Below are 17,592 nucleotides of genomic sequence, written 5' to 3' on the forward strand. Positions count from 1 at the left end.
CCAGGTTCCCTGACACATTTAGTAGCAGGTTCACATTTTTCCTAGTCTTCCTTTTGTTGTTGATACCCTCATAGAAGCGCCCCTTGTTTCTTTTCATATCCCTCAGGAGATTAAACTCCTGGTAGACTTTGTCTTTCCTATCCTCATCCCTGTATGACCAGACACTGTCCTTGGTTGCTACTGGGTGACCTGACCCTGCTTCCACATCTTACACGTGTGTTTTTATGTTTGAGTTTTGTTAGGAACTCCTTGTTCATCCATGCAGGCCTCTGCTGCCTTTGCTTTGTTTTCTGTGTTTCAGAATTGTTCATTCTTGAGCTTGGAGATGATCCTTTAAAATCAACCAGCTCTCCTGGACTCATCTCCAGGACTATATCACATGGGTTTCTTCCAAGCAGATCCCTGAAAAGGTCCAAGTCTGGTCTCCTGAAAATCAGGGTTGTGATCCCACTATTTGCATCTTTGCCTTTTCCCAGGATTCTCAACACCACATCTCATGCTGTAAGGAACTGGCCAGTATTCAGGTAGGAGGGTGCTCTAAAGTGTCAAGTCATCAGTTTTGCCTTATAGGTTGTTGTGGTTTAGTCCCAACCAGCAACTAATCACCACACAGCCGCTCGCTCACTCCCCTTCCTCAGCTGGACAGGAGAGAGAAAATATGACAAAAGGCTCATAGGTCGAGACAAGGACATAGGGAGATCACTCACTAATTACCATCATGGGCAAAACAGGCTTGACTTGGGGAAAACAGTTTAATTTATTACCAATACAAATCAGAGTAGGATAATGAGAAATAAACCCAAATCTTAAAAACACCTTCCCCCCACCCCTCCCTTCTTCCTGGGCTCAACTTCACTCCCTATTTTCTCTACCTCCTCCCGTCGAGGAGCACAGGGTGACGGGGAATGGGGGTTGTGGTCAGTTCATCACACATTGTTTCTGCCGCTCCTTCCTCCCCACACTCTTCCCCTGCTCCAGCGTGGGGTCCCTCCCATGGGAGACAGTCCTCCATGAACTTCTCCAATGTGGGTCCTTCCCACAGGCTGCAGTTCTTCATGAACTGCTCCAGCATGGATCCCTTCCATGGGGTGCAGTCCTTCAGGAACAGACTGCTCCAGCGTGGGTCCCCCGCAGGATGGCGAGTCCTGCCAGCAAACCTGCTCCAGTGTGGGCTCCTCTCTCCATGGGTCCACAGGTCCTGCCAGGAGCCTGCTCCAGCACAGGCTTCCCACAGGGTCACAGCCTCCTTTGGGCATCCACCTGCTCCGGCGTGGGGTCCTCCATGGGCTGCAGGTGGATATCTGCTCCACCGTGGACCTCCATAGGCTGCAGGGGCACAGCCTGCCTCACCATGGTCTTCACCAGGGGCTGCAGGGGAATCTCTCCTCCGGCACCTGGAGCATGTCCTCCCCTCCTTCTTCACTGACCTTGGTGTCTGCAGGGTTGTTTCTTTCACATATTCTCACTCCTCTCTTCCCCGGCTGCCGTTTCCCAGTTTTTCCCCACCTTCTTAAATATGTTATCCCAGAGGTGCTCCCACTGTTGCTGATTAGCTTGGCCTTAGCCAGTGGCACGTCCTTCTTGGAGCCGGCTGGCATTGGCTCTGTCAGACATAGGGGAAGTTTCTAGCAGCTTCTCACAGAAGCCACCCCTGTAGCCCTCCCGTTACCAAAACGCTGCCACGCAAACCCAATACACAGGTTAACATTTGAGATGCTGTAAGAAGCAAAAGCCCCTGGATTTTCCCATCCAGACAAATCTGGACTACTGTCATCATACCTTTTGGGAAGTTTATGGTGATTTCTAGTCCCATATTGAGGAGTGGTAGATGAGAGTAGAACTTGGAATGTATATGTGCATAGTCCATATACTGCCACAGTAGCTAACAAAAATATTACCTGTAATGCATTGTAAGGTCTATCCTTGAGGAAGACCACTTGAGGAGTTGCACTTCTACCACCTCATAACAATTTAATTTCTCTCTCTGTCCAATATCTTAATTTGCTCCACAATCCCTTTCATAATCTTCTTTTTCACCAGTTCAGTTAAATATTTCCCACAGGGTTTGATGTAGTCACTTGTGTGTGATATTATAGTCTGTGCTATACGGGATGGAAAATGATATTATTACGACAGTCTTTTTTGGCCTTAACTTCTTTGAATGTCTACTTTTAGTCAAAATCTGAATTTGTGTTTTCACCCAGGAATACTCTGCTTTCCCAGAACACAGTAAGGCTGACCCAAAGCTCATTAAAATCACTGCAAAGATTCCAAATGCCTTCAGGCCCCTACTGAACAATGAAATATTCTAGACTATAAAGCTCCTAAAAATGTGTAAAATAAAGATTTAGGGTATAAGGACTGAAATCTTCATAAAATCTCTGCAGAAATACTACTGTTGAGCATATAAAAATTCAACCAGTCTTAAAATATTCTCATTAGTAATTGTTCATAGCTCTATCTAAGAAAAATAAAATAAAAATAATATTTATGTATCTCAAATGTGGCCTGCAGAGTTGAAGCAGTAGACATATATTATTCATATTTTTAGCAGCCTTTGTATAAAATTATGCCTGAAAATCATTCAGAGCCTGATCTGGAAATCCAAGAGGAGTTTTAATGTTGATCTATGTGGAAACCACAGGTAGCACAAAGTGTAAGGTAGAAAAGAATCCAGTCCAGATTGCTGTCTTTGCATAGAAGGCTGGAAGGTCTATAAAAAATCTCCATTTTCTTCCTTCACTTTAGCAAGCATATTGTTCCAGTAACCTTTTTAATGGAAATGGGATAGATGGCTCACACAAGAAGTAAGCTAATTCTAAAAGAATAAAACAAAATTAATTTAGCACTCTTTATGGTTCATCTGCAATGCTGGAGGTGAATTATCCCTTTCTCTCTCATTTTTATATTTTTACAATCCTAATATTACAGACAGTTTGTAGAGTATTATCTTAAGACTTATTGAACAGACTGAGGAAAACATTTATGTGTTATTTTTATAATGATACTTTGAGGCAAAGAACTACCTGTGACTGCACACATTAACATGTCTGTTTTCATGAGTTTTTTTCTCATAGTGAACCATACAAAGGTTTCCTTTTTAGCAACTAGTACTCTGGGACCTCTGCCCAAATTCCACATTGTAAGGTTTTGGCATGCAAGTATTTCAATATGAACTGGAGCCTAGCAGTTTTTTGAGACTGTGGTGGGCTGACCCTGGCTGGATGCCAGGTGCCCACCAAAGCCGCTCTATCACTCCCTTCCTCAGCTGGGCAGGGGAAAGAAAATATAGCAAAAGGCTCGTGGGTCGAGATAAGGACAGGAAGGTCACTCACCAATTATGTCATTGGCAAAACAGACTCCACTTGGGGAAAAAATTAATTTAATTTATTAACAATCAAATCAGAGTACGACAATGAGAAATAAAAACTAAACCTTAAAACACCTTCCCCCCACCCCTTCTTCCCAGGCTTAACTTAGCTCCTGAATTTCTCTACCTCCTTCCCTACAGCAGTGCAGGGGAATCGAAAATGGGGGTTACAGTCAGTCCATCACACGTTGTTTCCGCAGCTCCTTCCTCCTCAGGTGGAGGACTCCTCACACTTTTCCCCTGCTCCAGCATGGGGTCCCTCCCATGGGAGACAGTCCTCCATGAACTTCTCCAATGTGAGTCCTTCCTATGGGTTACAGTTCTTCATAAACTGCTCCAACGTGGGTCCCTTCCATGGAGTGCAGTGATTCAGGACTGCTCCAACGTGGTCCCCCGTGGGGTCACAAGTCCTGCCAGCAAACCTGCTCCAGCGTGGGCTCCTCTCCCCATGGGCCCACAGGTCCTGCCAGGAGCCTGCTCCAGCACAGGCTTCCCACAGGGTCACAGCCTCCTTCAGGCATACACCTGCTCCGGCGTGGGGTCTTCCATGGGCTGTAGGTGGATATCTGCTCCATCGTGGACCTCCATGGGCTGCAGGGGCACAGCCTGCCTCACCATGGTCTTCACCAGGTGCTGCAGGGGAATCTCTGCTCCAGCGCCTGGAGCACCTCCTCCCCCTCCTTCTTCACTGACCTTGGTGTCTGCAGGGTTGTTTCTCTCATGTATTCTCACTCCTCTCTCTTCTGACTGTTGCAGTTGCCCAGCAATTTTTTTTCCCCCTTCTTAAAAATGTTAGCAGAGGCGCTGCCACGATCACTGATTGGCTCGGGTTTGGCCAGCGGTGGGTCCATCTTGGAGCCAGGTGGCATTGACTCTATTGAACATGGAGAAAGCCTCTAGCAGATTCTCACAGAAGCCACCCCTGTAGCCCCCCCACTACCTTAACCTTGCCATGTAAACCCAGTACAGAGATTTAAATTGGTTAATGCTGGAATTCTCTGTTTTGGTATTGTAGAACTTTCCATTGTCAAGGATGTTATGGTATGAATTTAAAACAGCCTAAACCACCTTTCTTTTGAAGGGTTGAACCCTTTTGGAAGCAAACTGTGTCTTTTGGTTGCTGTTTCTTCTCTAGAAACAATACTTCCCTGGTGTATGTGGGCATTGTTTTTGTAAAATCATTTATACGGAATCTTGTTCTGTACAATGCTAAACAGCAATGAATTCTACTCATGATTATGCTGTAATAAATATACTGACTTAATTGATCATAATGGTTACGGGAAATCATTGTGATTTTACCAAAATTATTAAGACAATATTTATTTCCATATTAAACCAAAAAAAGATTATATTTTCTAGCAAGAATGTGGTTATTTGTATTGATCTCCTTAAAAAATTGCTTTACTTGATACAGTTATCAACCTTTCTGTAGCAGCATGTCCTTATCTGAGTGGAAGGCCGATAACTGTATTTCATTTTAATATATACAGTAACAAAGATTTCTAAAAATCATAAGACTTTGGATGTTTGGTGCCTATTCTTACATTGTGCAAACACTTAACATAAAAGTTAAATCATGCATGTTAGACAAGTGCTGAAAAGGGGTTAGCATATGTATAGAATAAAATTGTATATACATATACTTTTAAAAATAATGTTTATTTACAGTTTCATGTGCCCAGTTTAGATATCTTCTAAGGAGATTAAGTGGCAAGCTGTGTGGTGGTGCATTCCTTTCCCCTCTCCCCTGGATCACTCTACGATCTCAGAAATTCCAGCTAGGCACTGACCTTTGTGTAATGAGTTGGGCAGTTAAGTGTACCTTGACTATTCCATGAACTCTTGCACGGTTAAGGCAGGGAATGGCACGGACTGTACCAGGTATTCCTGCTACCTGACTGAGGCAGGTAATGAGAGCAAGAAGAATGGGATGATCCATCATTCCCTAACAGTCCTGGAGCACTCCTTATCAGGATTGTAACCCAAGTGGAACGACACCATAGTTACAGAAATTCCATCATTTTACTAATGACTAAAACCAATCATCTTGCGAAACTAAAAACAGCGTCCTAAGTGAGGCCCCTCGAGTTCTCCTGGACGGCAGCTGGCTGTGACCAGCATCTCCCTCTGGGTGGGACACGTCTCAGAGTTTCGCAAACTCTTCAGTTTGTGAAATGTTGGAGCACCGTGCCAAGCTGTCGACAGGACCTGGGCTAAAACCTACTCCTCCCCGAGACTCAACCCTGGCCAATTGAGGAATGCCAAGACTTTTGAAGTGAGTATTTTCACAGAACTTGAGGGGAATTTTTAACAGGTACCTTTGTATATATCTATATATAGCCTTATGTCTGTGTGAATCAATCTGTAATCAAGCTATTGTTGTGATTAGCTCACTTTGTAAATCTTAAAACTAATCCATGATTAAGTGCTGCTAAGATCTTATGATTTACCTCAAATCGTGAATGAACCTCAAATTGCTAATAAATATACATAATTCTTTAGATAAAACCCATTGACCAAGTCGGGGACTAGGATTAGACCTAGCTGCACCTAGACTTCTCTCTGAGAAAGAGTTTAGAAAGCAGGGGGGTCTACTCCAAACCTTGTGACTCAATGGGAGGATTTCTTTATCCTTTGTACCCTCTCTTTTCCTCAGACATAAACTGTTGCCCAAGTCTGAGACTAAGTCTGGATTCAGCTGCACCTAAACTCCTCTTTGAGAAGTTTAGAAAGCAAGGGAGTCCATTCGGATCCTTGTGACTCAACGTGAGGGACTTTCCTATTCTTTCCCCTTTTGCTTCTCTGCTTTCTCTCTCTCTGTATAAATCATTCTGAGCTGCTTCTAATTTGGTTTTCCTTTGTATATTTTAGTAAGTAGTAGAGTGAAATACCCTTGACGGTGATTCTTTAAGTGGCCTAAACCACTCATTCATGACAGGCTGACATTGTGGCTTTCTATGGCAGTATTGACTGCAACTTTTACTCCAAGAGGAAGTTTCAAATGTTCATTTTATAAGCTGATTTTCAAACTCTGAATGAAGAGCTACTGAGTTTTCTAAGTTTAATAGAAATTATATGAAACATAAAGGTCAGGGATGATGTTATTTTTGCAGCGTTGTATTGATTTGAGCTTATAGAGATAAGCTATAATGTTATTTATTACAGATTTAATAAACCACCAGCTATCAATGGGCTTGTGAATATCTAGAAGAAAAAAAAACAGTTCCTGCTAAGAGTCAGAAAATAACTGAATTTGTTTTTCTAAAAAAATAAATAAGTAGTAAGCAAATAGAGAAAGAAGGAAACCCTTTCTAAATTATGCACTGAAATATCCTTTGAGAAATTTTTAAATTTCATCCTGACAATGTCTTTCACGCAACATGTTTCAGTCTTAGAATGAAATATTAGAAATATACTAGGTATTGATGGTTCTTCACATTTTATGGTGCTGAGATCTAAGGGTCAGATCTTTCAAAAAGATTTTCTAATATTTTCCACGGGTTTAAGAGACAGATACTGACACCTTTACCTACATGGATTTACTCCTCTTTTCATAATTACTCCCACTGACATTAAAAGCATTATAAAGTATGATAATTTATGAATTAAACTGTATAATTAGATCTATCATTATGCAATGTAACAAAAATGTCCAAACATATTAAAAGATAAAAACTCTGGCACTAGCCTTGTATCTAAAGTTCTGTCATGAAAGAAGAGGTAGCCTGTCACAATTTATTTTCTTTGTTAACTAAATGATTAAGGTCTTTCTCAATTAGTTCAACACACCAGCAAATAGAAGTGTACTAGATTATTAAACTTATGTTGTAAAAGAGACTTATGTGGCTAACATCATACCTAGGTTTTTATGAGTCCTCAGTATAACTGACCACTCACATCAAGATTATCCATTAGTGCCCTTCAAAATGCATCTCAAAAGAAGCTCACATTTATTCCTGGTTGTGTAATAAAAGTCCTAAATAATTTTACATTTTATTAATAAATCTTAAAAATTTAAAATCTCATAACTTTTTCCTGCATTTCATTATACAAGGCCACAACTAAGACCATTTGCAGATTCAAACATTTGGGGTTCTTTTTTATTTTCCCAGAAAAGGAGTTTAATTTATTCAGTTAAAAAGCACAGCATCTTACACTTCACAAACTTACCAAATGGAAAATTATAATTTCATCAACCACATCTTCAGAGGATAAAAGTGAAAAGGAAGGTGACTACAAAAGCAGCTGTTATTAGGTCAATTCTGTTTGCAGAAGGTAGCAATTGTGAAAATATGGGTTGCATGGTTGTTCAGTAATGTTATTTTTACCCTATCATATTCTGAAGCTGGAAGTATCAAAAGTTTTCTGAATCCTGACATCAAAAGGGAAAATTCAAGATTCAGATTAAATTTAATGCAAAAATAAAATTAAGACCCTCCTAATCTACCCCATAGGTCATTAGAATAATTTCATTTTTAACAATCTTTGATTTTCAGAGGAAATTCGGGTCACTTTGATGAGAAAGTTATGAATAACTTGGTAGGGCGGGTTATTGTTCTGTGTTTTATTATGTAGGGCTGGGTGCAAACAGTGAGAAAGTTTACCTGAGAAAGCTTAATATTTCTGTATTTTTTAGTTTTTGAGGTACAATTTTGGTAAACTGTTACTGAAATCACCAATAAGATATCAGTGAGAACTAATATATATATGTGTGTGTGTGTGTGTGTGAAAAGCTTAATTTTCACATAAAATGTGTGGTGATGGGAAGTGCTATGCAGATCCAGTGCACTCAGGAGAAATCCGAGTCATGGAGTCACTTAGGTTGGAAGAGATCTCAGGGATCTCTAGTCCAGCCACCAGCTCAAAACAGGGTGAACACTGAATTCAGACCAGTTGCTCAGGGTTTTGTCCAACTGGAATTTGAGGACCTGCAAGGACCAAGACTATATAATCTATAAGTGCAACTCCTTCCAATGCATGATTATTCTCATAGTGAATCCTCATGCTTTCCAATTTTTGACCAGTTTCTAATTTTCTTACTGTACACCTCAGTAAAGAACTTTGCTCTGTCTTCTTGGCAACCTCTCTGAAGTTTTGAAAGATTGCTGTTAGGTGCCCTTCAAGACTTTCCTTTTCCAGGCTAAGCAATCCTAGCTCCCTCAGTCTCTTCTTTTATCTGTGCCATTAGAGAAGAAGAAATAGTCTTTCATGAGATCAAGTGCATCTTAGCTTTGCTCAAATTACCCATGACAAGCTCAGAAAAACTTTGTACAGCTCCAAAATGCTTTATAAACAAGTGTTCTCCACAGCTGCCCCCTAAGGACCTGACCTATAGTCCAGAGAAGCCAGTGGAACAACACCTATTGATTCCAAGAGTTTTACATCAAACCAAAAACAAAGGAATGTTTTTGGTTTTTTCTGAGTTCTTGAACCTTGACTAGGAATTAAATGTTAGGGTTTTTCAAACCAGAACACAGAACATTTGGGAGAATTTAAAGTGGCAAAGGTGTATATAAATAGATACATAAGTAAATAAAAATAAACCAGTTCCCTTTTTTCAGAAAAGCGGGGCGGGGAAAGGAAAAAGTAAACCAACAGAAATGTTTCATGTATTTTTAAAATGAAGCATAATATTTATAAGCTTCTGACCATGTGTGATAATCTCTTAATGTGGGAAACATTCTTCCCTAACCTATCAGAGTTATCAAATGAAAAGCTTGGTCACAGAAAATCTTATGCTGGTACAGGTGACAGCATGGCAAACAAGATAATCTATTTTTTTGAACATAAAGAATTTTAAGTCTTTTGTATAGGAAAATTGCAAGATAATATAATACAAAGTCCACTATTAGTGATTGAGGAGGCAATAAGGAGAGGTGCTTTGCTGGACCTCACACTCACTAGCAAGGAAGGGCTCATTGGGAAGCTGAAGGCTGGAGGCAGCATTGGCTGCAGTGACCATGAGATGGTGGAGTTCAGGATTCTGAGAGGAGGAAGCAGGGCAGGAAGCAAGATCACAACCCTAGACTTCAGGAGAGCAGATTTTGTCCTCTTCAGGGTTCTGCTTGAAAGAGTCCCATGGGATAAGGCCATGGGGGGCAGAGGGGCCCAAGAAAGTTGGTTGATATTCAACGATCACCTCCTCCAAGCTCGAAAGCAGTCCACCTCAATGAGCAGGAAGTCAGGCAAAAATACTTACATGGATGAACGAGGAGCTCCTGGCAAAACTCAAACGCAAAAAGGAAGCATACAGAAGGTGGAAGCAAGGACAGATAACCTGGAAGGAATATAGAGACACTATCTGAGCATGCAGAGATGCCATTAGGAAAGCCAAGACCCAACTGGAATTGAATCTGGTGAGAGATGTCAAAGGCAACAAGAAGGGCTTCTATATGTACCTAAGTAGCAAAAGGAAGACTAGGGAAAATGTGGGCCTACTGCTGAATGAGGCAGGGGACCTGCTTCTGCATTCTTTACTAGCAAGACCAGCCTTGAGGAACCCAAGGCCCCAAAGACCAAAGGGAAAATCTGGAACAAGGAAGACATAGTCTTGATGAAAGAGTATCAGATTAGACAATACATAAGCAAATTGGACTTTCACAAGTCCACTGGTGTGATGCATCCTCAAGTGCTGAGGCAGCTGGCTGATGTCATTGTGAGGCCACTCTCGATTATCTTTGAAAGGTCATGGTAATCGGAAGAGGCCCCTGAGGACTGGAGGCAGGTGAATGAATGTCTTCCAGAAGGACAAGAAGGAGGATCTGAGAAACTATAGGCTGGTCAGCACCACCTTGATCCCTGGTTTGGTGATAGAACAATTAATCCTGGAAACTCTTTCCAGGCACATGAACAGCAAGAAAGTCATCAGAAGTAGTCAGCATGGATTCACTAAGAAGAAGTCATGCTTTACCAACTTGATAAACTTCTATGATGAAGTGACTGGTTTGGTAGATGAGGAGAGAGCAGTCAATATTGTCTACCTGGTCTTCACAAAGGCCTTTGACACTGTCTCCTGTAAGACACTCGTAGACAAGTTGTTGATGAGCAGACAGGGAGGTGGATGGAAAACAGGCTGAATGGCTAGGAACAGAGGTTGGTGATCAGTGCCATGAAGTCTAGCTGGAGGCCAGCAACTAATGTTGTACCCCAAAGGTCTGTACTGGGTCCAGTCCTGTTCTACATTTTCATTAATGACCTGCATGATGGGGCAGAGTGTAGCCTCAGCAAATTTACAGAGGACACATAACTGGAGGGAGTGGCTGATTTGCCAGAGGGTTGTGCTGCCATCCAGAGGGACCTCAACAGCCTGGAGAAATGGGCCAACACACACCTCATGAAATTCAACAAGGAGAAATGCAAAAGCTTGCAACCAGGAACGAACAACCCCAGGCACGAATATATGCTGCAGGCCACCCAACTGGAAAGCAACTCAGCAGAAAAGGACCTCAAGGTCCTGGCTGATACCAAGTTGAACATGAGCCTGCAATGTGCTCTTGCTGCAAAGAAGGCAAATGGTATCCTCGGCAGCATTAAACAAAGTATTGCCAGCAGGTTGAGGAAGGTGATCCTTCCCCTCTACTCAGCAGTGGTGAGGCCACACTTGGAGCACTGGGTCCAGTTCTGGGCTCCTCAGTACAAGAGAAATATGGGCATATTGAAGAGATTCCAGTGAAAGACCACAAAGATGATTAAGGGACTGGAGCACTTCCCCTATGAGGAGAGGCTATGAGAGCTGGGATTCTTTAGCCTGGAAGAGAGAAGGCTTAGGGGTGATCTTATCAATGTGTACAAATATTTGAATGGAGAGAGTAAAGAAGACCAAGGCAGACTCTTTTCAATGGCCAGTGGCAAGACAAGAGGTAATAGGCACAAACTGAAACACAGGAGGTACCGTCTGAACGTCAGAAAACACTTTTTTACTGTGAGGGTAGCTGAGCACCGGCACAGGCTGTCCAGAGTGTTGGTGGAATATCCCACCTTGGAGATTCTCAAAAGCCATCTGGACACAGTCCCAGGCAACTAGCTCTAGATGGCACTGCTTGAGCAGGGGCATTGGATGGGAAGGTGTCTGGAGGTCCCTTCCTTCAGAGGCTCACCTCAACTACTCTCTGATTCTGTGATTCTGCGATTCTGTGATTTCTTGATCATATGCTTACCTATAAATAAGGAAGATTAGATATTGTATTTTTATAAGGAATATAAAATTCATTTTCAGTACATCTACTGTATAATCTTACTTCATCTCTTGAGAGAAAAACTGAGGGCTGAGAATAAATAAACTTGCACTAAATTGTATATATTCTCCTACAGTAATCTCTACAATAGTTGTTTCTTTCTTCTAATTGAAATTTTTCTCCAGGGCCAGTATTTTATTCTTGGTAAGTACTTGAAAGAAAATAATGCATGATATTTTGAAGAAATTTTTGCAAGCATGACTTCTTTTAACATTCTCAAACCTCAGTTAGCCTTTCAGGTTTAATGGTGCATTTTACCTCATTTATCCATCCACTATCCACTGACTCTTGCATGACAGGGAAGTGAATGAACCATTTTTTATTTAACCTCAGACTTTCCATTTCTTTCTCCAAATACAGTACTTATTATTATGTGATGAGATAGAACTTCAGATAATTCCATATACTCTCATTAGGGATGCCAGAACTTTTTTTTTTTTTTTTTTTTGGTTACGTATCATTAAAAAATCTGTATTGTACTACAGTTGGTAGTGGTAAACCCTTCCCTGATCCTAATATAAAAATATTATTAAAATACTAAAAATACTATAGCTTGCTTTCCTGTCCGTTGTATCACATTTCCATTTTTACTGAATATAACATACTTATCAGAAAATATGTAATTTCAGAACTAACTGAATATAAAATCACTTCTCAAGTTAAGCATTGTTTAACATTATATTATCTCTGTATACACTCCTGAAGCCTATCAGTTCTTCTTTCTCCAGGCAGAGAATAGCTAATGATATAACATTTATAAAGCTTGAAAATTTTGTGAACTTCTAAATGTTACTTTTGGCCTCAAGCAGAAATGGAAAAGGTCGTGTGATCTCCTTATTATTCAGCATTATACACTGTTCACATAGTTTCATTATCCTTTAGTTTATTTGTTAATAGATGAAATATATATATTCAGACCCCATCAGAATGCCTTTTTTTGATCAATATTTGCCTATAACAGATCATTTGTCGTATTTCTACTGGGAAGTGGATTACAGCTTGCAAAGAACAAGATAGTAGTTTATAATGTCAAAATATGGCAGACTGAATAATATATGAGGATGTTTTCCATTTTGTGTCTATTGTGACATTTTAAAATTCAAAGCAGGAGTTTCCTATAGGCATAAACTGGTTTAAATAGACTTCTGGAATTCAGATCTCTAGAATGTCGTGATTTCCTCTCTTATTGCTTAAAACCAAGGCTCTGCACTGTTGGCATTCCTTATTCCTTTGACTTAGTAAATTAACTTTGACACAGTTCAAGCCTCTGTTCTCCTAACAATGCTTAAATTTACATCATTTCGGATGTTTCTCAGTTAGTTGCACTACTTAATCCTAGAGTAGGCTAAATGGTTCTTTATTACCAAACTATGATCATTAATGACTGATACACAACAAACAGATTGGTTACCAGGATTTTGAAATATCATTTGCAACTTACATAGATGAGCCCTGATTATTTTGATTAATGTGTGTGTATTTTATTTACTTTGGATTTTTGGATATGAACTCGATAAAACCACCATTACAAGCATTCTGTGATAAGTCTTCAAACGTTGCCTTTTACTGTGCTTGAAGCTTGTAACATTCCCTTGGCATGTAAAGAGGTAAATAATGGGATAGACAGTGTCACTTGACAATGAGTATAGAGTTTGTGACAGCTGTCAGAATTCCCCCAGCAGAGATGGCAGTGCTTCACATCTGCTGTACGCAGTTCTGCAGCTGTAGAACATTTAGGTCTACAGTGAAGTCTTGTCAGATGAATTAATTTTACACAAGAGAGTGGCAATTCCACACCTCAGAGAAAGGAATAATTCTCATCAGATTTTCTCTCACAAGAGAGTTGTCTTTTTTAAAAGATTTCATCTCATGGTTAATTTATGGGGGTCCTTTTCTGAAACCTTCACCTCACAAGAAGTTCTTCACATCAAAGTAAAACTTATCCTTACCCTGCCTACCACCCACATTTCTGCTTCATGCCAAGCTGATCTTATAACCGATGATGTTCAACAAATGAGATGAAAAAGCATTAAAGGAATAAGTAAGTAGATATTGTCGGCATTCTAGTTCTCAAAAGAAAAGACAACATGACAGGCCAGATAGATAAATAGTTAGATAGATAGTTAGTTAGTTAGATAGATAGATAGATAGATAGATAGATAGATAGATAGATAGATAGATGAGAATCTGAAGGAACATTGCAGCATATAGTACATACCACACTTATGGTAACATGTCAGATGAACCCTAGAAGATGGAGGTTGGGAAGGAAATGTGAATCTTAATGTTCTTTTCCCCAAAGTAGCAAATCAAGTGTGAAATGATATTTTCCACACTGGTGATCTAAAGTATAATTTACAAGGAAAGCAGACTGTAAGTGCCTGAGCTTCATATGCCCTCCCAACTATATATCAAATTTCTCTTATAATATCTCTGCTAATTAAGTAATTAGAAAGAGAGTTATCAGTGTTTATTGATTTTGATAAAATTCAAGATGATAGATTGATACATGTTCTGGAATACACTGGTGACTCAAAACATACCCACCATATTTAGGAAAGTCTGTACTGGGTATGGAAAGAGTAATATGAATACAACATATAACACCAGGTAACGTGAAGAAAGAAGTACATTGTGTTCCATTTCAGCATAGATATAGAGAGGGTATAAAATCAGAATGTTTAGGAGATTCTGAGCGGAGTGTCAAAATTAGTGGAATGATATATTAATAGCAAAAGTTCTATAGAACAATGAGCAAGAGTTATGGAATAGTAAGAAATGTTAAGAAAACTAAAGCCAAGTCAAATCTAACAGTGACCAAGGGACAGACCACATGATAGATTCCTGTGATGCAGGAGTCTGGCAATACAGAGGGAATAAATGAAAGTGGTAAACGGAAAGATGATTATTTCAAAAATACTTTTGAGAAAGTCTGAAAGTGGTTTGGTGATAGATACATTTACTTATTCATCCATTTGTAATTAACGAAATATGACCTGGAAAAAAAAACTCTAAGGGAATAGTTAGGGCAACAGTGCTGCCATAAAAGCAGTGCTGCTTGAAGTACTAGGTGAATACTAGCAGGTTTACGTGAATGATTGCATTTCAGTATTCATAAAACACACAAAAAATAAAACAAGGAAAATATCAGAAATTTGGCAGAACAGAGTGCTATGCAAGAGAAAACAGATGAATTAACACTTTTCAGGATATTAAAACAAGTCACTGGCCCCTTGCGGCGGGTGGACCCTGGCTGGCAGCTAAACCCCCACCCAGTTGCTTGCTCACTCTGCCCCCCCTGGATAGGGGAGACAATCAGAAAAACAAAAGCAAGAAAACCTATGAGTTGAGATAAAGAGAGTTTAATTTGTGCACAAGCAAAGCAAAACAAGGAATTAATTCACTACTTCCCACCAGCAGGCAGATGTTTAGCCACTTCCTGGAAAGCTGGGCTTCATCATGCATAACAGTTGCTTGGGAAGACTAATGTCCTAACTCCAAACTTCCCCCATTCCTCTTTCTTCCTCCAGCAGGCCAGCAGGTCGAGGAAGGCGATTCTCCCCCTCTACTCCATTCTGGTGAGACCCCAGCTGGAGTACTGTGTTCAGCTCTGGGGCTCCCAGCATAAGACATGGACCTGCTCGAGCAGGTCTAAAGGAGGGCCACGAAGATGATCAGGGACTGGAGCACCTCCCCTGTGAGGACAAGCTGAGAGAGTTGGGGTTGTTTAGCCTGGAGAAGGCTCTGGTAAGACCTTATAGTGGCCTTCCAGTACTTAAAGGGGGCCTACAGGACAGAATGGGAGGGACTCTTTATCAGGGAGTGTAGTGATAGAACAAGGGGTAATGGTTTTAAACTGAAAGAGGGTAGATTTAGATTAGATATTAGGAAGAAATTCTTTACTGTGAGGGTGGTGAGACATTAGAACAGGTTGCCCAGAGAAGTTGTGGATGCCCCACCCCTGGAAGTGTTCAAGGGCAGGTTGGGTGAAGCTTTGAGCAACCTGGTCTAGTGGAAGATATCCCTGTCCATGGCAGGGGGGTTAGAACTAAATGATCTTTAAAGGTCCCTTCCAACCCAAACCATTCTATGATTCTGTGATTCTATGTTTTTATTATTGAGCATGAAGTCATATGGTATGGAATATCCCTTTGATCACTTGGGATCAGCTGTCTCGGCTGTGTCCCCTCCCAACTTCTTGCCCACCCATTGCTCAGCAATAGCCAAAACTCTGGTGTGCTATGAAGACTGTTTTAGTCACAAATCCAAAACACAGCACCATCTAGGCTGCTATGAAGAAAATTAACTCCATCCCAGACAGACCCAGAACAATCTCCACCCTTTATTCTTTATCATTAACATCATGCTTAGCAATAAAAACCAAGGGGATTGGGGTTTTGCAGAAATAGCCATTGCTCAGAGACTAGCTGGGCATCAGTCTTCTTGTTGAAGGTGATGATTACCTTTGCATCGCTTGTTTTGGTGGGTCTTTTTTTCTTCCTCTTCCCTTCATTTATTGAACTATGTTTATCTCAACCCAGGAGTTTCCTCACTTTTGCTCTTCTTATTCTCTCCCCCATCCACTGCAGGCACTGAGTAAACAAAAAGCTGCGTAGTGCTCAGCTGCTGGCTGGGGTCAGCCCACCACACTCACTCATTCACAGGCATCATTTAAGATGGAGATGACAATTAGCCATAAGATTGGAAGAACAGTTGAGTAACAGAGGTGGATTTTTTTTTTCCCCCACAAATCAGAACATTTCATCATAGAGAGTAACTTTATCAGTATGATCCATGTTTTTCTTACTCAAATATCAAGTTACTGATAATGTATTACTCTACTATTTTAGAAGCAGAAGCAAGCTCATAATGCAGTTTAGCAGCTTCCTTATCAAGTAAAACACCTCACCAGGAATACAGAAATCTGATAGTTCATAATACTGTGAACTTTATCACCTTCTAGCTTTTGTGTGGCATTTCATGTACAGTTTTGTTGAAGCCTATTGGGAATTCGTTTGTTCAGAAACCAGTCTTTAGCCCATTGCTGAATTACTCAGTCCTTGTCATAAGAAGTACCTCATCTTGACACCTTGTCATTTATAAAGGAAGAACCATGAGGCATTCACCATAAGGGAAAGGTGATTTAAAAAAAAAAAATGACCTTTATTCTCCGATAAACAATTTGTTGGCTTTCATTGTACACCAAAACTCTAAATTTTTTCAGCTTAGGATCATGCTGGCTGAACCTTGGGGTTGAGGAGATTTCACTTTATTATGGATGTTCCATACAGAATAGGAGAAATGAAAGATCTAACCCTCCTGTTCACTTTCCGTGTCATAGCATATCTAGTTTCTCATTGTACAGGCGAAAGATGGAGACTGATATTGCTTATTATGATTAATAGAAACAAATAAAAAAGGTAACAAATAATGTTACCACAACAATTTTGTGCCACATTTCTAGCTCCATCTCCTTTCATTCTATACATTGACAATCCTTGAAGCCATGAGTCTTGACTATCAGTCATAGGAAGCAGCATCTCTGAAATTGCCTATTTGCACAGAGCCAGACCTGGAAAATTATCTCAGCGAAAGAGTTAGGAGGCAGATAGAAATCATGACATGAAAATTAGCCTTCTAGACAAGCTGTTCCAGGTGGGTTATCAGTGAGGTACTAGAAAGAACAACAGTAAAGACAGTGACTTGTTCACAGCTCCTAAATTCTGCTGCATTCCCAGGCTAAGAGGGCAATAAACAGTGATATTTCTGCAAAGGGGTGAAACATGGTGTGCTGGTTTTGGCTGGGGTAGAGTTAATTTTCTTCATAGTAGCTAGTACACAACTGTGTTTTGGATTTGTGCTGAAAACAGTGTTGATAAAGCAGGGATGTTTTAGTTACTGCTGAGCAGTGCTTACACAGAGTCAAGGCCTTTTCTGCTTCTCACACCACCCCACCAGCGAGTAGGCTGGGGGTGCACAAGAAGT

This window comes from Gavia stellata, chromosome 2 (genome assembly GCF_030936135.1).
Source record: "Gavia stellata isolate bGavSte3 chromosome 2, bGavSte3.hap2, whole genome shotgun sequence".
Classification (NCBI taxonomy): domain Eukaryota; kingdom Metazoa; phylum Chordata; class Aves; order Gaviiformes; family Gaviidae; genus Gavia; species Gavia stellata.